Here is a 21933-nt window from a genome sequence, read left to right as displayed (position 1 = left end):
TGTTCTTAAGAACTTAAAACCTCTTCAACTCTCGCCTGACCTAAAATCTAAGCGTCTTATTTTCTTCTGCAATGCTGCTTGACCCCAATACAAATTCGACGGTAGTTCCAAATAGCCAGAAAACGGCACTTTCAATTTTTCCATCCTACAAGGTCTAAATAATTCTTGTCGTAAAATAGGCAAATGGTCTGAGGTGCCTGACGTCCAGCCATTCTTTTACACATCAGTCCCTCCTTAGTCTCTGTTCCCAATGCAACTAGCCCCAAATCTTCCTTCTTTCCCTCCTGCCTGTCCCCTCAGTCCCAACCCCAGGCATCACTGAGTCTTTCTAATCTTCCTTTTCTACAGTCTCATCTGACCTCTCCCCTCCTCACCAGGCCGAGCTAAGTCCCAATTCTTCCTCAGCCTCCGCTCCTCCACCCTATAATCCTTTTATCACCTCCCCTCCTCACACCTGGTCTGGCTTACAGTTTTGTTCTGTGACTAGCCCTCCCCAACCTGCCCAGCAATTTCCTCTTAAAAAGGTGGCTAGAGCTAAAGGCATAGTCAAGGTTAATGCTCCTTTGTCTTTATCCCAAATCAGATAGATAGTGTTTAGGCTCTTTTTCATCAAATATAAAAACCCAGCCCAGTTCATGGCTCATTTGGCAGCAACCCTGAGATGCTTTACAGCCCTAGACCCTAAAAGGTCAAAAGGCCGTCTTAGTCTCAATGTACATTTTATTACCCAATCTCCTCCCGACATTAAATAAAATTCCAAAAATTAAATTCCAGCCCTCAAACTCCACAACAGGACTTAATTAACCTCGCCTTCAAGGTGTACAATAGTAGAGTAGAGGCAGCCAAGTAGCAACATATTTCTCAGTTGCAATTCCTTGCTTCCACTGTAAGACAAACCCCAGCCACATCTCCAGCACACAAGAACTTCTAAATGCCTAAACCTCAGTGGCCAGGCATTCCTCCAGGCCTGCCTCCCCCAGGAGCTTGCTACAAGCACTGGAAATCTGGCCACTGGGCCAAGGAATGCCCACAGCCCAAGATTCCTCCTAAGCTGTGTCCCATCTGTGCAGGACCCCACTGAAAATCGGACTGTTCAACTCACCTGGCAGCCACTTCTAGAGCCCCTGGAACTCTGGCCCAAGGCTCTCTGACTCCTTCCCAGATCTTCTCGGCTTAGCAGCTGAAGATTGATACTGCCGGATTGCCTCAGAAGCCTACAAGACCATCACAGACACTCTAGGTAACTCTCACATTGGAAGGTAAGTCCGTCCCCTTCTTAATCAATACGGAGGCTACCCACTCCACAATTACCTTCTTTTCAAAGGCCTGTTTCCCTTGCCTCCATAACTGTTGTATTGACAGCCAGGTTTCTAAACCTCTTAAGACTCCCCAACTCTGGTGCCAACTTAGACAATACTCTTTTAAGCACTCCTTTTAGTTATCCCCACCTGCCCTTATTAGGCCTTATTAGGTTCCCTTATTAGGCCAAGATATTTTAACTAAATTATCTGCTTCCCTGACTATTCCTGGGCTACAGCCACACCTCATTGCCACCTTTTCCCCCAGTTCATAAGCCTCCTTCACATCCTCCCCTTATATCTCCCCACCTTAACCCACAAGTATAAGATACCTCTACTCCCTCCTTAGAGACCTATAATCCACCCCTTACCATCTCATTAAAACCTAATCACCCTTACCCTGCTCAATGCCAATATCCCATCCCACAGCACGCTTTAAAAGGATTAAAGCCTGTTATCACTCACCTGCTACAGCATGGCCTTTTAAAGCCTATAAACTCTCCTTACAATTCCCCCATTTTACCTGTCCTAGAACCAGACAAGCCTTACAGGTTAGTTCAGGATCTGCACCTTATCAACCAAATTATTTTGCCTATCCACCCTGTGGTGCCAAACCCATATACTCTCCTATCCTCAATACCTCCCTCCACAACCCATTATTCTGTTTTAGATCTCAAACATGCTTTCTTTACTATTCCTTTGCACCCTTCATCCCAGCCTTTCTTCGCTTTCACTTGTACTGACCCTGACACCCATCAGGCTCAGCAAATTACCTGGGCTGTACTGCTGCAAGCTTCACAGACAGCCCCCATTACTTCAGTCAAGCCCAAATTTCTTCCTCAGCTGTTACCTATCTCGGCGTAATTCTCATAAAAACACACGTGCTCTCCCTGCTGATCATGTTCAGCTGATATCTCAAACCCCAACAGCTATAAAACAACAACTCCTTTCCTTCCTGGGCATGGTTAGATACTTTCGACTTTAGATACCTGGTTTTGCTATCCTAACAAAACCATTATATAAACTCACAAAAAGAAACCTAGCTGACCCCATAGATCCTAAATCCTTTCCCCACTCCTCTTTCCGTTCCTTGAAGACAGCTTTAGAGACTGCCCCCACCCTAGCTCTCCCTGACAAATCCCAACCTTTTTCATTACCCACAGCCAAAGTGCAGGCCTGTGCAGGTAGAATTCTTACACAAGAACCAGGACTACACCCTGTAGCCTTTTTATCCAAACAACTTGACCTTACTGTTTTGCCTAGCCCTCAAGTCTGCGTGCAGTGGCCACCACTGCCCTAATACTTTTAGAGGCCCTTAAAATCACAAACTATGCTCAACTCACTCTTAACAGTTCTCATAACTGCCTCACACCTGACGCATATACTTTCTGCTCCCCAGCTATTTTCTTCCTCACACCTGACGCATATACTTTCTGCTCCCCAGCTCCTTCAGCTGTACTCACTCTTTGTTGAGTCTCCCACAATTACCATTGTTCCTGGTCCGGACTTCAATCCGGCCTCCCACATTATTCCTGATACCACACCTGACCCCTATGACTTTATCTCTCTGATGCACCTGACATTCCACCCCATTTCCTCATATTTCCTTCTTTCCTGTTCCTCACCCTGATCACACTTAGTTTATTGATGGCAGTTCCACCAGGCCTAATCACCACACCAGCAAAGGCAGGCTATGCTATAGTACAAGCCACTAGCCCGCCTCTTAGAACCTCTCATTTCCTTTCCATCGTAGAAATCTATCCTCAAGGAAATAACTTCTCAGTGTTCCATCTGCTATTCTACTACTTCTCAGGGATTATTCAGGCCCCCTCCCTTCCCTACACATCAAGCTCAAGGATTTGACCCCACCCAGGACTGGCAAAGTAGCTTTACTCAACATGCCCCGAGTCAGGGAACTAAAATACCTCTTAGTCTAGGTAGACACTTTCACTGGATAGGTAGAGGCCTTTCCCACAGGGTCTAAGAAGGTCACCACGGTCATTTCTTCCCTTCTATCACACATAATTCCTCACTTTGGCCTTCCCACCTCTATACAGTCCAATAGTAGACCGGCTTTTCAGGCTCTTGGTATTCAGTGAAACCTTTATACCCCTTACAGTCCTCAGTCTTCAGAAAAGGTAGAACGGACTAATAGTCTTTTCAAAACACACCTCACCAAGCTCAGCCACCAACTTAAAAAGAACTGGACAGTACTTTTACCACTTTCCCTTCTCAGAATTCAGGCCTGTCCTTGGAATCCTACAAGGTACAGCACATTTAAGCTCCTGTATGGACGCTCCTTTTTATTAGGCCCCAGTCTTATTCCAGACACCAGACCAACTTAAGACTGTGCCCCAAAAAAACTTGTCATCCCTACTATCTTCTGTCTAGTCATACTCCTATTCACTGTTCTCAACTACTCACACGTGCCCTGTTCTTGTTTACACTGCCAGTTTACACTGTTTCTCCAAGCTATCACAGCTGATATCTCCTGGTGCTATCCCCAAACTGCCACTCTTAACTCTTAAGTAAATAATCTTTGCTGGCAGGACTATGCTAAATCTCCTTAAGCACTCTCTAATTACTTGTCCTAGGTCCTCCCCATTCTTAGAACTTTAATACCTGGTTTTCTCCTTCTCTTATTCCATTTAGTTTTTCAATTCATATAAAACCGTATCCAGGCCATCACCAATAATTCTACATGACAAATGTTTCTTCCAACAACCCCACAATATCACCCCTTACCACAAAATCTTCCTTCAGCTTAATCTCTCCCACTCCAGGTTCCCACGCCGCCCCTAATCCTGAGAAACATCGCCCATTCTCTCTCCATACCACCCCCCGCCAAAAATGTTTCGCCGCCCCAACACTTCGACACTATTTTGTTTTATTTTTCTTATTAATATAAGAAGAGAGGAATGTCAGGCCTCTGAGCCCAAGCTAAGCCATCATATCCCCTGTGACTTGTACATACACATCCAGATGGCCGGTTCCTGCCTTAACTGATGACATTCCACCACAAAAGAAATGAAAATGGCCTGTTCCTGCTTTAACTGATGACATTGTCTTGTGAAATTCCTTCTCCTGGCTCATCTTGGCTCAAAAGCTCCCCTACTGAGTACCTTGTGACCCCCCACTCCTGCCCACCAGAGAACAACCCCCCTTTTTCCTTTACCTACCCAAATCCTATAAAACGGCCCCACCCCTATCTCCCTTCGCTGATTCTTTTTGGACTCAGCCCGCCTGCACCCAGGTGAAATCAACAGCTTTATTGCTCACACAAAGCCTGTTTGGTGGTCTCTTCACACGGACGCGAGTGAAAGGTGGTATTGACAGAGTTGGTGGATTTTCCTCCAAGTGATTAAACGAAATTTGACTTATCTTTTCATCCAACGTTTTGTACATCATGTTTTCTAACGGGAAAAAAATGTTAATATGGCTTTTTTGTATTACTAAAAATAGCTTCGAGATTAAGGAAAAATAAATAACTCTTGTACAGTTCAGTATTGTCTATTAAACCTGTATTGGCAGTATGTATAATGGCATTTGCTGTGGTTCCAAAATACTTCTTCTGGATTATAATAATCATTTGATCCAATTCCTATTGCTTGTAAAATAAAAGTTTTACCAGTTGATATAAAAAAAATTGACATCAAAAACCCTACCCACGCATTCAGGAATGCTCTCATACGTAGTGACAGGAGAACTGTTCTCGTACATGTTTTCAGGAAGAAAGATGGAAGATTTATGGACTTTCAGCGGAATTTTTCCTGACTCTTGGAGTCTGTCTAGACAGACACAGGGAAGATTTATTTTCTGACTGTCCCTTTTATGTGCAAGCTCAGTCATCTGCAACTCAGCTAATCAGAAAGGTCAGTGGTACCTTCTGAGCAAAGCAGAGAAATAGACCCTAGCCAAAGTGGAAATATACATATTACTGATGACTGTGCCACACTGAAGCAGTGGGAGGACTAAGAGTAATGCTTATGCCTAGTGGAGAGCTTTTGTGAGAAATTTTTTAAGGCAAAAGAGTGAATGCTACTGCTGGAGAGGTCACTGTCAGCAAGCTTTGCAAAATTAGTAATATAGCAAGGTTGGTCCCACATTTCACTGTTTCCAAGGGTGGGAAAGGGATGACTGCATTATGAATAAAGGAAAATTATAGGACTAAGAAAGAAAAGATGAAGTCTGAAATATTCCCAGCTCAAAAACAAACTGTATCTGAGCATACGGAGCTACAAAATGCCACCTAACTTCTCCAGTGCAATGAAGGGCACTAAATTTCGTGAGCATTTGATATGTTCCAAGTACTATATTAAACTGATTTTCTTCATTTCTCTCTTTCCTTTTTCTTTCTTTTCTTTTTTCTTTTTTCTTTCTTTCCTTTCTTTCTTTCTTTTCTTTTTTCTTTCTTTTTTCTTTTTTATTTCTTTTCTTTTCTTTTTTCTTTCTTTCTTTTCTCTCTTTCTTCCTTTCTTTCTCTCTCTCTTTCTCTCTTACTTTTGTTCTCTTTGAGACGGAGTCTCACTGTGTCACCCAGACTGCAGTGCAGTGGCACGATCACAGCTCACTGCAACCTCAGACTCCTGGGCTCAAGCAAGCCTCCTGCCATAGGCTCCCAAAATGTTGGTATTACAGGTGTGAGCTACCATATATATCAGCCTTAAGGTGATTTTCTTTTTTTTCTTTTTTTTTTTTTTTTTTTGAGATGGAGTCTCGCTGTGGTACCCAGCTCACAGCAAGCTCTGCCTCCTGAGTTCATGCCATTCTCCTGTCTCAGCCTCCCGAGTAGCTGGGACTACAGACACCCGCCACCACCACACCTGGCTAATTTTTTTTGTATTTTTAGTAGAGATGGGGTTTCACCATGTTAGCCAGGATGGTCTCCATCTCCTGACTTTGTGATCCGCCCACCTCGGCCTCCCAAAGTGCTGGGATTACATGCGTGAGCCACCGCGCCCGGCCATGATTTTCTATATCATAGAAGTAATGTACTATTGTCCTCTTTTTGTAGTTAAAAAAACGCAGATTCAGAGAAGCTAAATAATATGCCAAGGTCACACAATGAGCAAATGGAAAAGGTGAGACCAACATTTATGTGAATCTAAAAAGCCCATTCTCTATATACCAATTGCCACTCCAAAGCAGATGGATAAATGCCTTTAATATCAAATCTCTACTTCAATTCTACTTCTTTGTCAAAATTAAGTAGTATAAATTAATATTAGATTATTATTAAAGCTATCATATTTGCTAATAATACAACACATAAATAATATACATATTTGCTAATAATACAACTATCATACCATATTTGCTGATAATACTATCATATTTGCTAATACTATCATATTTGCTAATAATACAACACATAAATAATATACATAGACACAAATCTATTTGTCCTACTGTGCTATTCAAACAGATGTCATCCAAATAGCTGCATGGAATTTTATTTTATTAGACTACATTCCAGTGCAAGAACTAAAAGTACACTCAGTGCCTCAGCACATTTACCTATCAGAGAGAACTTTTAAAAACGAAATTTCTCTAAAATAAATCAGGAGTTGACAGCAAAAGAAAGTTATGTCACCTGTGGAGGTCAAAATATTTTATGAAGCCTTTTGCTACTCATGTGACTATTGTGTTGTCCATAAGAAGAAGCTCTACCCAAAATATCTCAGCCCATTTGTGCTGCAGGCTCAAAGTTTTACCTTCATTCCCACTTGGCTGGTTTGACATCTCCCCAAGGATAAGTGTCTGCTGTAAATATGAATAAGAACCTTCTAGCATATCTGTGAATATGCATATTCTTAGACCCCACTTCATAGAAATTTTGCTCCAGTTAGCCTGAGGTAGGGCCCAGGAATCTGCATTTTAACATACATACATTTCTGACAGAGATGATATAATGCTTATTCATTGAGAATCACTAGACTAGAGAATCCTTCACTCCAGTTGGTAATTATTCATTGAGTGAATCATTCCCTCATTGATTCTTTCTGTCTGGGTCTAAGGGGTTTGGGAGGTTTTCCTGGCTTCTCAAATTGCTAGAGCATCCTCTAAACTGAACCCAGTCTGTATATGTTAAATCCCAAGGACGTACCTGCATGAGACTGGCTATCACAAGCCATACCGTTGAAGTTCTACTCAGATAAGCATTTGCTCCTTTTTACTTGCTCAGAGCCTTTCTCAAAACAGAGCTGTGAACTGGAAAAATTATTTCTTATGTTCTACTTCCTATATCTTCAATATCCAGGTACCTATATCCTAACCATACGTGGGAAACTAAAGCTTCTTGGATACCCTGTATCATCAACTGAGATGTCCAACCCAACGTAGCCTGGCCCTTTTCCTTATGCTCCAGATTTCTCTCTATGTCCTCCATAGAATGTGCTCCATCCATTTCCCTCCAGTGAGGATCCTAGCATCAGCCCAGTGACAGCACTTTAATACGACATGTGAAAATGAATGAACAAAGTAATATTTTATTTTGGAGCCAAACTGGAGCTAATGGCAGATTTTTGTTTTGAGTCTCACACACTGTAAAATAAACTTAATGAATAAAGTTAAAATGATGGTGTCAGGAAATGTGGAAATGCAAGTACATTCCTTATTCCATTTTCCTGCTAGAGAGAATATATACTTAATGAATCAGTAATCTACTGTCTCTGTTGACAATTCAACAAGGCCATAAAAAAACTCAGCTGAGTAATAGGACTTAGAATTCAATGAGACAAAACCTGAGCTCTAAATATGTTTTATTTTTTAAAGAAAAATTCAAGGTAATTTTTTTTTTTTGAGTCAGGGTCTCACTCTGTTGCCCAGGCTGCAGTGCAGTAACATGCTTTTGGCTCACTGTAGCCTCAATCTCCCCAGGCTCAGGTGATCCTCCCACCCGAGTAGCTAGGACTACAGGCATGTGCCATCACGCCCTGCTAATTTTTGTATTTTTTATAGAGATGGGGTTTCTGCAACTGGTCTCAAACTCCTGGGCTCAAGTGATCCACCTCCCTTGGCCTCCCAATGTACTGGGATTACAGGCATGAGGCACTACACCCAGCCCAGGATAATTTATTAAAATACAAAATATAATCACTATCAAAGACAAGAATTGTATGCAAAAAATGCTTCATAAATGCTACTGTCCATGACAGTGTACAAAAGCACAGCTCAGTCTGAGACCAACTACTGTAGCATTTAGGACAGACACAACAGATAAGCAAAATTCTCAAGGGAAAACATAGAAGGCAACCAGTTCTCCCATAAAGCTCTGAAAAGAAAGTAAAGGCTCTATATTGTAGACTACCCTTGATAACCTCACAGTAATCGGCATGACTAACAAATATATTTTGAAATAGTAGCAGTTTAAGATAAAGATGAAAGGTGGAATGAGAAGATTCCATAATTTCTTGATATTTTTGCATTATTAGAATCGTTTGAACTTTTGACTCTATCCTTGGAGTCAAACAAATCTAGAAGCCTTTGGCTTCTGAATAATAAATCATTTAGCCATAACTTTCAAACTTCATGATTATAATTAACACTTAAGCCTTAATGGATGTTAATGGGTTACTTTTCTTAGGTAGCATGCTATTTTAACAGGGGCTTTTTATATTCAAGGCCTTACAAATTCCAAGGAATGATTCTTACAGTGTAAAGTGCAGCACTATAATAAGGTATAAGAAGGATATTGAGGAAGGAAGGTAAATGGTCTTGTACCCTTAAAATAAATAATTCTACATTGTCACCTACTGTGTCCAATGTATGTAATAAACCTACACTTGCTTTAATGCAGGGTTTAACACATGGTTCCATTTCAGCAGCAATTGCCTTCATCATCTGCTAAGATGGAGAGTAGGAACATGATTTATTTTGAAAAAGGCCCATCAGGAGATAAAGCATAATCCCAGTCCATATGGGCAGAATTCTTAATATCATTTATACTTTTAGGAAAATTCATTTACCTTGGAAGTTTCTCCTTTGGGCTGAGCTGAAGATTTCTGAAGAGATCTTGGTTGGCTTTGGAGAGCAGGAGAAAAAACACCGGGAGTCCTCCATAGAACCTCATTTCCAGCATTAAGTAAGATCCTGGGATGTAAGTGTGCAAGGAAAGGCCGGGCTCATGCCTGTAATCCCAGCACTTTGGGAGGCCGAGGCAGGTGGATCACCTGAGGTCAGGGGTTCAAGACCAGCCTGGCCAACGTGGTGAAACGCCATCTCTACTAAAAATACAAAAATTAGTCAGGCATGGTGGCACGTTCCTGGAATCCCAGCTACATGGGAGGCTGACGCAGAAGAATCACTTGAACCTTGGAGGTAGAAGTTGCGGTGATCTGAGATTGTACCACTGCACTCCAGCCTGGGCAACAGAGCAAGACTCCATCTCAAAAAAAACAAAAAAAGAAAAGAAAAGGAAAATATCTTGGACCCCCAAAATCACCAAGCTAAAGGGAAAAGTCAAGCTGGGAACTGCTAAAGGCAAACCTGCCTCCCATTCTGTTCAAAGTCACCCCTCTGCTCACTGAGATAAACGCATATCTGATGGCCTCCTTTGGAGAGGCTAATCACAAACTCGAAATGCAACCATTTGTCTCTTATCTACCTATGACCTGGAAGCCCACTCCCTGCTTCGAGTTGTCCCTCCTTTCCAGACTAAACCAATGTTCATTTTACATATGATGATTGATGTCTCATGTCTCCCTAAAATGTATAAAACCAAGCTGTGCTCTGATCACCTCGGGCACATGTCTTCAGGACCTCCTGAGGCTGCATCATGGGCGTGCATCCTCAACCTTGGCAAATAAACTTTCTAAACTAACTGAGACCTGCCTCAGATTTTCGGGGTTCACATAAGTATGTCCAGGTTGTATATCTTCCAAAAGAGAATGCATAACTGGGGCCCAAAACTGACACAATGGTAGTATTAAAATGGTCCTAGCTAGGGACATTGACTGTTCCCTGACAGCCAACCACTGCAATCAATTCCTCACTGTGTCAATGCAGTGAGCCTCTATATTTCTCTCAGCCTTTACTTCTGCATCTGTACAATTGGCATAATAATAATGCATTTCCACAAGTCTACAGTGAAGATGAAATGAGGCTACAGACACTTCACAAAAGCTCAAGCATTACACAGTGCTTAAGTAGTGGCAATGCAGAATCAGATCCTTTTCTTTTCTGCGTATATCTTTCAGTAAATGAATAATTGGCCCTAACCCAAAGACAGAACAGCCTTTTAAGAATCATTCACTAACAACTAAAATTCTAACACTTTTTAAGAAAAGGCTACTAACAATCTGATTGTTTAAGCTCTTGATAAATATAATTGGCAGAATTACTAAACATGTTTTGGAGATTTGGGAGAAATTTCAGTGCAGTTGAGTAGGAGGATAGCTAGACACCCAGAGACCCTGGCTGTTTATCTGCAGAAGGACAGATATCAAGTGGTTAATTTGCAGCCTCATCTCTCTCTCTCCTTGTGTTCCAAGCCATATGGACCTTGTGTGCCTGGGTGGCAGACATCTTTCCCTCATGTCACGTAAATAATATCTCAGTTCAAAGTCATTATCTCAGGGAAAAGTGAATCATTGACCCCATTTCAAACAAAGCCAGATCCCTTTTTTAACACTCTCTCATAGCATTTTGTATTTTCTTTCTTAGCACTTAGCATAGTTGATGAATAAGATTTATTTCTGTAATTATTTACTTAATGCCTGCCTCTTCTCCAGTGTAAGCTTGTAAAGGGTAGAAAGCATGACTATTAAGCTCACTGTTGTATCAATCCAGAGCCTGGTCCAAGGTCTGGCACATGGGAGGAGTTAAATAAATATTTGGTGCTTCAATGAAGAGAGAGGACTTGACGCCAAATCCTCTGAGACCAAAGCCAGTATTCCTTTTTACTACCAAAGAAATGGTTCTGTATAAGTAAGTATCACATGAGAAGCCCATTAAAAGTGCAGTCCTGGGTCTTTCTCCAGTGCTCCAGAGTCAGAAACTCCCAGGGATGAAGGAATCTGTATTTTCAGGTTGCAGCTAGTTCACGGATCAGCTGTAGGAGCCACTGCACTAAACTCAACCTGGATGAGCTATTACCACAAACAATGGGCTTATAAAGAGAATCCAGAATCCTCACATTTTTCTTTCTACCCTCTGGTCAGTGCTGGAAGAGAAAGCCCTCTAATCAGTCTCATATTGAATCAAGGAAGTAAAAATATCAAAAGCAACTCCCATGTCTTCACATAAAATGTGCTTTATGTAATCCTTTCCATTAACTACAAATCACATGCGTTTTTTTAAATGAAACTTTAAGTCATATTGCTAAGTGAAAGACAGCAGACTAAAAAAGATACGTGCTATATGATTCCAGCCATATGACATTTTGGAAAAGGCAAAACTATAGAGACAGTAAAGACAGTGGCTGCCAGAGATTTTAAGGGAGGGAGAGAAAGATGAATAGGTACACAGGGTATGTTTAGGGTGGTTAAATTGTTCTGTATGAAACTATAATGAATATGTAGGGGAGGAAAAACTTCCTCTACCCTCTTAGTTTCTGTGGCTGGAATTTAAGAGTTAAACTGAAAACAGATAGATTAATCAGAGAAGAGGCAGACAAAGTTTATTTTTAATTTTATGTGCACAGGGTCTTCATAACTGAAAACTCAAAGAGGTAGTTAGACCCTGGGGCTTATATACCATTTGATATGGTTTGGCTCTGTCCCCACCCAATTCTCATCTTGAATTGTAGCTCCCATAATTCCCACATGTTGTGGGAGGGACCCAGTGGGAGATAACTGAATCATGGGTTTAACCCATATTGTTCTCATGGTACTAAATAAGTCTCATGAGATCTGATGGTTTTATAAGGGGAAACCCTTTCACTTGGTTCTCACTCTCTCTTTTTGCCTGCCACCATATAAGACATATCTTTCACCTTCTGCCATGATTGTGAGGCCTCCTCAGCCACATGGAACTATGAGTCCATGAAATTTCTTTTTCTTTATAAATTACCCAGTCTAGCATACGTCTTTATCAGCAGCATGAAAAGGGACTAATACACCATTTTAGCAAAGGATGATAACTTGGGGAGACATGACTAGACAAAAGAAAGGGGGAGCTTGGGTTCCTAGGGGTGGTAAATTGGGAGAAGGTGACTAGGAAGTACATGGTAGATAAGGGTTGTTTACTGAGATTTGCTACACAAACTCAAGTTCTCTCTGGTTGTAAGAATGGGGAATCATTCTCCTCTCCTCAGTATGGGAAAAGGGAAATTTATCCCCTGCTTTTAGGCAGAAAAGAGAGGTCAGAGAGCTCTTCCTGAGTCTGCTGCTTCTAAATTGCCTTCAGCTCAAAATAATTCTCATGCCAAAGTAGAATATTTTGGGGTAGCATATTCTGATCCCTTTCAGTGGATATGTGTTATTATACTCTTGTCAAAACCATAGAAGTACACAACACAAAGAGTGAGCCCTCATGTAAACTATGGACTATAGTTAACAATAATATATCAATATTGGTTCATTAATTTTAACAAATGTACCACACCAATGCAAGTTGTTAATAATAGGGGAAATTGTGGAGGGAAATTGAGAGGTAGGGATGGGGTGGGTGTATAGAACTCTATGTAATATCTGTTCAATTGTTCTATAAATCTAAAACTGTATTTTTTAAGTCTAAAAAATCAAAACACATACACAAAAATTACTGTGGGAATGGAACACAACAGTGAGCATTACAGCTCACAATTACTGAATGCTCACAGTGTGGGCAGTACCAAGCTAAAAATTTCAAACATTGCCTCTTTTCACACTAACACTCTAAGGTAGTGTGTTAGTTCATTTTCATGGTGCTGATAAAGACATACCCAAGAGTGGGCAATTTACAAAAGAAAGAAGTTTATTGTACTTACAGTTTCACATGGCTGGGGAGACCACACAATCATGGCAGAAGGCAAGGAAGAGGAAGTCACATCTTACGTGGATGGCAGCAGGCAAAGAGAGAGCTTGTGCAGGCATACTCCCCTTTTTAAAACCATCAGATCTTGTGAGACCCATTCACTATCATGAGAACAGCAAGAGAAAGAACCAGCCCCATGATGTAATCATCTCCCACTGGGTCCCTCCCACAACAAGTGGGAGTTATGGGAGCTACAAGATGAGATTTGGGTGGGGACACAGAGCCAAACCATATCATTCCACACCTTGCCCCTCCCAAATCTCATGTCTTCACATTTCACAACCAATCATGTGCTCCAAACAGTCCCCCAAAGTGTTAACTCATGTCAGCATTAACTCAAAAGTCCACAGTCCAACATCTCATTTGAGACAAGGCAAGTCACTTCTACCTATGAGCCTGTAAAATCAAAAGCAAGTTAGCTACTTCCTAGATACAATGGGGGTACAGGTATTGTGTAAACACAGCTGTTCCAAATGGGAGAAATTGACCAAAACAAAGGGGCTACAGGCCCTATGCAAGTCTGAAATCTAGAGGGGCAGTCAAATCTTAAAGCTCCAAAATAATCTCCTTTAACTCCAAATCTCACATCCAGGTCATGCTGATGCAAGAGGTGGGTTCCCATGATCTTGGGCAGCTCCGCCCATGTGGCTTTGCAGGGTACAGCCTCCTGCCTGGCTGCTTTCATGGGCTGGTGTTGAGTGTCTGCGGTTTTTCCAGGTGCATGGAGCAAGCTGTAGTGGATCTATCATTCTGGGGTCTGGAGGATGGTGGCCCTCTTCTCACAGCTCCACTAGGCAGTGCCCCAGTAGGGATTCTGTGTTGGGGCTCCGATCCCACATTTCCCTTCCGTACTGCCCTAGCAGAGACTCTCCATGAGGGCCCCTCCCCTATAGCAGACTTCTGCCAGGGCATCCAGGCATTTCCATACATCTTCTGAAATCTAGGCAGAGGTTCCCAAACCCCAATTTTTTACTTCTGTGCACTGGCAGGCTCAACACCACATGGAAGCTGCCAAGGCTTACAGCTTGCACCCTCTGAAGCCACAGTCCGAGCTCTATGTTGGCCCCTTTCAGCCATGGCTGGAGCAGCTGGGACACAAGGCACCAAGTCCCCAGGCTGCACACAGCATGGGGACCCTGGGCCTGGCCCAAGAGATCACTTTTTCCTCCTAGGCCTGCAGGCCTGTGATGGGAGGGGCTGCTGTGAAGACCTCTGGCATGCCCTGGAGACATTTTCCCCATTGTCTTGGGGATTAACATTTAACTCCTTGTTACATATGCAAATTTCTGCAGCCAGCTTGATTTTCTCCTCAGAATATGGGATTTTCTTTTCTATTGCATTGTCAGGCTGCAAATTTTCCAAACTTTCATGCCCTGCTTCCCTTATAAAACTAAATGCCTTTAACAGCACCCAAGTTACCTCTTGAATGCTTTGCTGCTTAGAAATTTCTTCTGCCAGATACCCTAAATGATCTCTCTCAAGCTCAAGGTTCCACAAATCTCTAGGTCAGGGGCAAAATCCCACCAGTCTCTTTGCTAACACATAACAAGACATAACCTTTGCTCTACTTCCCAACAACTTCCTCATCCCCATCTGAGACCACCTTAGCCTGGATTTCATTGTCCATATCATTATCACCATTTTGGTCAAAGTCATTCAACAACTCTCTAGGGAGTTTCAAACTTTCTCACATTTTCCTGTCTTCTGAGCCCTCCAAACTGTTCCAACCTCTGCCTGTTACCCAGTTCCAAAATCACTTCTACATTTTCAGGTATCTTTAGAGTAGCACCCCACTACCTGCTACCAAATTACTGTATTGATCTGTTCTCATGCTGCTGATAAAGATATACCTGAGACTGGGCAATCTACAAAAGAAAGAAGTTTGTTGAACTTACAGTTCCATGTGGCTGGGGAGGATACACAATCACAGCAGAAGGAAAGGAGGAGGAAGTTACATCTTATGTGGATGGCAGCAGGCAAAGAGAGAACTTGTGCAGGAGGACTCCCGTTTTTAAAACCATCAGATCTCATGAGACACATTCACTATCACAAGAACAGCACAGGAAAGACCCACCCCCATGATTCAATCACCTCCCACCGGGTCCCTCCCACAACACATGGGAATTATGGGAGCTACAAGATGAGAGTTGGGTGGGGACACAGAGCCAAACCATATCAGGTAGTGAATATAATCACATGCACCTGAGGGTTGAGGGAACTAAGAGTGACAGCAGTTAATCCCTGGCCCAAGGGGGCACAGCCAGCAAGTTTCATCAGGTTTCAAACCCAGGTCCACACATTTACCCACTGTGGGAAACTTCTTCTGTTTATTCATAGTTGCTTTTGCCTACACACAAAATGAGTGGGTTACTGCTAAGTTTGATCAGTAACTACATTAGAAAATAGTAAGGCAGATTAAGAGAAAAAGATTCTCAATCAATGCTTCCTGATGATCCAGGGACACACACAGGTAAAACTGATGGTGGAAAAGCAGGTCAGGTGGGCAATGGCATGACTGCCTTGGCATAAAACTTTGTTGTAAATAAACAAATAATGATAACATTGATATATAAACTTAAATGACAATACTTCACTTTAAAACAAGACCATTAATAACAAAGAAATTGCCAAAAAAAAAAAAAAAGGGAGGAGAGAGAGAAAGAGATGTAAATGGTCACACATTAAAAGAGAGATATATGAGTCATCAGCCTAATCCAGTATGTGAACGTCATATGGGTCTTGATGTTACAGAATCTCCAAATTTAGGTCTGTGCACCTGACACATGGTAAGCCAAACACTGACACATCAGCACTCAGGAACAGAGAAAGGTTTATTCAATTTGACCAAAGCAAGAGGGCAGGAGAGACAGTCTCTCAAATCTGCCCTGCCTTTGAATTTAACTGGGGACTTGTATGAGTAAGGTGGGTATACGGGAGATGAAACTCCCCCAGTGATCAAAGCTGTTGGCATCCCTCTACCCAAATTTCTGGACACCATCAAGGAGGTCTGCATAACCTAAGGATCATGGTTCTTTAAAAGAAAAACAAGTTCATCAATCTGCCAGGCACCCCTGTAGGTTAGGATATGAAGTTAATCATTTATTAGTGACTACCTTCTACTGAAATAACGACATGCAAGCAAGCACGCATAGAGCAAGAAAAGGACAAGGGGAAAGGGAAAGTAGGTAAAACAAACATCGTATGATCTTTATAATAGAGGCTCAGTTACAGTGATTCAAACAAACTAACTCTGGGGTCAGTTACGAACGAATCAGTGAAATTTGTTCGTAGATTGGATAGTAGACAATACCAACACATTAGTACATTTTAGGTACAATTATTTTATCAAAATTACATTAAAAAATAACTTATCAAAAGCTATTAAAGGTAAGTCTAGGCTAAACACAGTGGCTCACACCTGTAATCCCAGCACTTTGGGAGGTCAAGGTAGAAAGATTGCTTGAGGCCAGGAGTTCAAGTCTGCAGTGAATAACGCATGATCGTGCCACTGTTCTCCAGCCTGGGCAACAGAGTGAGACCCTGTATCTAAAAAAAAAAAAAAAGAAAAGAAAAGATTAAAGGTAAATATAAATATGTCCGGTATTTGCCTCGAAATAATTTGAGGAGGGACAGAGAGAGATACAGATCAAATAAAATTGGCTGTGAACTGATATTTTATAATTGTTGGAGCTAGATTAGATGCATACCCAGGTTCGTTATACTATTCTCACTCCCTTTAAATAGTTTTGACATTTTCCACCAAGAAAGGGTTTTTTTTTTTTTTTTTTTGAGATGGAGTCTCACTCTGTCACCCAGGCTGGAGTGAGGTGGCTCGATCTCGGCTCACTGCAAGCTCCATTTCCCGGGTTCACACCATTCTCCTGCCTCAGCCTCCCGAGTAGCTGGGAGTACAGGCGCCCGCCACCATGCCCGGCTAATTTTTTGTATTTTTAGTAGAGATGGGGTTTCACTGTGTTAGCCAGGATGGTCTCGATCTCCTGACCTTGTGATCCGCCCGCCTCGGCCTCCCAAAGTGCTGGGATTACAGGCGTGAGCCACTGCGCCCAGCCGGCTAGGGTTTTTTAGAGTTTATTATAGAGCATTAGTTCTAGCACTTATCTAACCCATTGCATTGTTTTCATTCAATAAATAAGGGATGTGAACATTAATTATAAAAATAATATTTAAAATTAAAACATAAGATTAGGCCAGGCACGGTGGCTCACACCTGTAATCCCAGCACTTTGGGAGGCCGAGGCGGGCGGATCACCTGAGGTCAGGAGATCCAGACAAGCCTGACCAACATGGTGAAACCCCGTCTCTACTAAAAAAAAAATAATTATAAAAAAATAAAAAAAAATTAGCCAGAAGTGGTGGGACACACCTGTAATCCCAGCTACTCAGGAGGCTGAGGCGGGAGAATCACATGAATTTGGAGGCGAAGTTTGCAGTGAGCCAAGATCGTGCCACTGCATTCCAGCCTGGGTGACAGAGGGAGAGCCTGTCTCAAAAATAAAACAAAATAAAATAAAAAATAAGATTAGCATATACAAGCATTTTCACCCAGATTATTTCAATAAATCATGCCCTGTAGTTTCTGTTAACCTTTCCAGGAAAGAGCTGACATCAATCTCTACTCCTTCCCCAGCGCCTATGTCCTGGGCCTCTCATTCATTTCCTTCAAGTGCCCATGGCCAGAAAAGGGCGTCCACAGAAGAAGGAGCAAGTCTAAGGGGTGCTATTACCTGTTGATAGTTTTCCTTCAAGTGAAGGACAGAATGAACTCTCAGGGTTCTGAATATAGTAACAGTTCTCCTTCACCCTTGGGCATCACCCACTACCACAAATACCAATCCTTGGACCTAGGAAATCCAGAGGACCTCAAGAAAGTCTATCATCCCCACAGAGTTTAGATTGGTTCATTCGTGATTCCTGGGAAATATGATTTCAAGGACTTTGAGTGCCTCATAGGGAATGTAGAAAGGAAAATGAGGTTCTATCTCCTTCCCAGACTAGGAAATGCTCTTAGCTAGCCATTGGGAGACACTGGTTTACGGCTGGTTCCAAGCTGGAGGTAAAAGTGAAAATTCCACGTCCCTAGCAACAAAAGTATAAACCAAAGTCACAAAGCACTTATATTAACTCCAATTTCAGTGGCTGGTGTTTTATTCTGCTTCAGAAATTTCTTTTTCTTTCTTTCTTTCATTTTCTGTTTGTTTGCTTGTTTGTTTGTTTGTTAAGATAGTATCTCATTGTGTCACCCAGGCTGGAGTGCAGTGGCGCAATCTTGGCTCACCGCAGCCTCCACCTCCTGGGTCCAAGTGTTTCCCCTGCCTCAGCCTCCCTAGTAGCTGCGATTACAGGAGGTCGTCACCATGCCAGGCTAATTTTTGTATTTTTAGTAGAGACAGGGTTTCACCATGTTGGCCAAGCTGGTCTCGAACTCTGGACCTCAGGTGATCTGCCTGCCTTGGCCTCCCAAAGTGCTGGGATTACAGGCGTGAGCCACCAAGCCCAGCCTATGTTTCTGAAATGTCTTTGATAGTGAAGCACTAGACTTGCCCTGACATAGGATGGTCACAGCAGTCTGGACCCCACACCATGTGTCTCCTTGGATTCAAAAGTTTACTTGTGGTTGGGTGCAGTGGTTCACACCTGTAATCCCAGCACTTTGGGAGGCCAAGGCCAGAGGATTGCTTGAGGCCAGTAATTCAAGGCCAGCCTGGGCAACGTAATGGGACCCTATCTCTATAAAAAATTTTAAAATTAGCCAGGCATGGTAGTGTGCACCTATGGTCCCAGCCACTCGGAAGGCTGAGGTGGGAGCCCACCCTTGAGCCCAGGAGGTGGGCTGTGAGCCATGAGCTGTGATTACACCAGTGCATTCCAGCCTGGGCAACAAAGAGAGACATTGTCTCAAAAAAAAAAAAAGTTTAGTTGTGTGTTATATATCACACATATGAATACATACGCAGCATTTTATTTCTAGAAGTGGCAAACAGTGAATACGCTTACCTGTTATCCTCTTTCCCTCAAGGGACTCCCTCACTTCTAGGAAGAAAAATTTCACAGACAAGTGAAAAGAGTGTTTCAACTTTGGCTGATTTATTCAGCCAGCTGTTCAGACATTCTTTTTAAATGATGCTTGTCATTTACCTGTACTGGTTTTGGCTTTTGGTATTCAGAACACTCCAAATGCTTGCATTCATATGCCTTTCTATGAGTTTTTAAATGTGTTTGGGGGATTTCACTAAGCCCAGTGATTTAAAATTCTAAAGGTCAGGAAGTATATCACTGTGTACTTAAACAATGATCCTGCATGGTACAAAAATAAAATCTTGATTATGCATATTGACAAATGCATATTATCTATGATGCCATTGCAGAGTATTCAACTGAATTCCAGTCTGAAGAGTTCCAGCCTGTCTGTTCACAAACTATTTGATGTCAGGTAAATTATTAATGTCTATTAGCCTTTTTATAAAATAAGTGATGCAGATTAGGTGACTGTTGATGATTATTCAAAATCTCAGATGCAATTACCCTAATAACGCTTCAAATCACAACTCTGATTTTCTCTGGTGTAAGAATTTGATACATGATAATAAGCCTCCAAGAGGCTGCCTCAGCCCTGCACTCAAATATGCTATTGATAGAGACAGAAGACAGCCATGGGTCCCCGGCGAAAGGGTCCCCACCTCCAAGCATAAAACAGCCTGAAGGCTGAAAAACCAAACTGCTGGTCCCAGATGAAACCCGCCCTTTCCCGACTGATTCTGAATAATGTCCACCTGTGCACCGGGAGGACGCGGGTGGAGCCTTGGGAAGTCTGCACCTTTTGCAGCGGGGAGGAGCCTGGCCTCTTCAGTTCCTGAGTGGTGACCTGGGATTCAATCTGTGAGGCAAGTGACCTGCTGGCAGGACTCTCTCTCGCTTTGCTGAGAGTTCCTCTTTCCCATTTTCTTTTCACTTAATAAACCCTGCCCTACTCACCCTACAATGCATCTGTATGTCTAAATTTTCCTGGTCGCATGACAAGAACCCAGTTTTTTTCTACAACACTATTCCATATCTTGGGAGCTTTATCTGAAAAATAGCCCTTTGCACAGGACATTCACTTCCTGAGGGTAGGTCCATCTGGGATACCAAATTGCAGATCAGTGGTTACTTAATGAACTTAGGAGGAACATATGACACTGTGTTTCTGAAAACCTGCTTTCTTCAAATCAGGATAGCTAATTAGACTCCAGCCATTATAGAAAGACATCCATTTCGATACTCAACATTAATCATGAAAAATCACAGCATTCTCCTTCTTCTGTGTAATACAAGAAAATGCCTTTAACTCTCATTTTAAACTGTAGGGGAGGAAAAATAATTTTCTTTCTAACTTTCAGAGTTCTTAGTTGAGATGGACCCCTGTAACAGAAGACACATTAACAAGAGAAAAGCAAATGGAAGTTTATTTATTTATTTACTTTTATTATTATACTTTAAGTTCTAAGGTACATGTGCACAACGTGCAGGTTTCTTACATATGTATACATGTGCCATGTTGGTTTGCTGCCTGTTAATTTGTCATTTACATTAGGTATTTCTCCTAATGCTATCCCTCCTCCTCCCCCGACTCCACGACAGGCCCCAGTGTGTTATGTTCCCCACCCTGTGTCCAAGTGTTATTGTTCATTTCCCACCTATGAGTGGGAACATGCGGCGTTTGATTTTCTGTCCTTGCGATAGTTTGCTCAGAATGATGGTTTCCAGCTTCATCCATGTCCCGACAAAGGACATGAACTCATCCTTTTTTACGGCTGCATAGTATAGCAAACAGAAGTTTAATAACATATATACCTCATGTATACTGGGAGATACCCAAAGAAATGAGCAAATCTCCAAGAGGTGACTTAGAATTCAGGCTTAAGCACCATCTTCTGCTGAAACAAAGAAAGAAGGGTGTTGGGAAGGCCAGTAATGGGGATGTGACTGGAAACAGCACAGTAAATAAGAGTAAGGCTTGTTATGCAGATTTAGGTGGGTGGGTCTCTAGTAATTTAATCATCTTTCCCTTCTTCGTACAGAGAGGGAGACACACTTACAAATGGACATTTTTCTTTATAGGTGTAAGTTTCCCTTACAAAAGGGAAATGTTTGTGTTTTCAAAACTTCTCTTGTGTCTAGTGTCTAAAAATGATCAGCTCAAAGTAATCTTTACGCCAAAGAGGCATATTTTGGGGTAGCACATTCTCATCTCATACACCACTCTGTACAGACCATGACCCTACAGCAATGACACTCCCTCAACTCTATTAGAAATAATTGGATAATAACTTCTCTTATACTATTTGCTTTCTCTTATCTGTAGCAGCAGACACTTGTGGTGCCTCAACCAGTTCCCTTGGCCACTAGATTTCAGCACCGCTGTGAAGGACAAGTCTGTGCAAGCAACCAGCATCCCACCTCAAGCTGTGCTGTGGCATCTCACAATTTGGACTTTCTCTGCAGTCACTGAAAGCAACTCAGCCTGCCTCTCCCCTAAACAGGCACACTTGGAAGTGCATGGTGCCAAAGTGCCTCTAGCAAAACCCACAATCAACGGGAGACTGAATTAATAGACGGGTGTCCCAGTCTCCCTGTCCTTCCCTAAAACATCTCTGAGGGATTCCACAAAGTTTCTTAGAAG

The 21933-nt window shown here is 42.2% G+C and overlaps 1 long non-coding RNA gene across 2 annotated transcripts in view; it reads right to left on the bottom strand.

Annotated features, from left to right (window-relative positions):
- The window catches only part of LOC106634211 (uncharacterized), a 401613-nt gene that overhangs the window by 337739 nt on the left and 41941 nt on the right, over nt 1-21933 (bottom strand). For both annotated transcript variants that reach the window (XR_008955137.2, XR_008622402.1), the window contains exon 4: nt 16672-16799. This is a non-coding gene — a long non-coding RNA (uncharacterized LOC106634211). The remainder of the gene's footprint in view (nt 1-16671; nt 16800-21933) is intronic.

Source organism: Pan paniscus, chromosome 22 (assembly GCF_029289425.2).
Source record: "Pan paniscus chromosome 22, NHGRI_mPanPan1-v2.0_pri, whole genome shotgun sequence".
In the NCBI taxonomy this organism is placed as follows: domain Eukaryota; kingdom Metazoa; phylum Chordata; class Mammalia; order Primates; family Hominidae; genus Pan; species Pan paniscus.
This window is presented reverse-complemented; position numbering and strand designations above follow the sequence as displayed.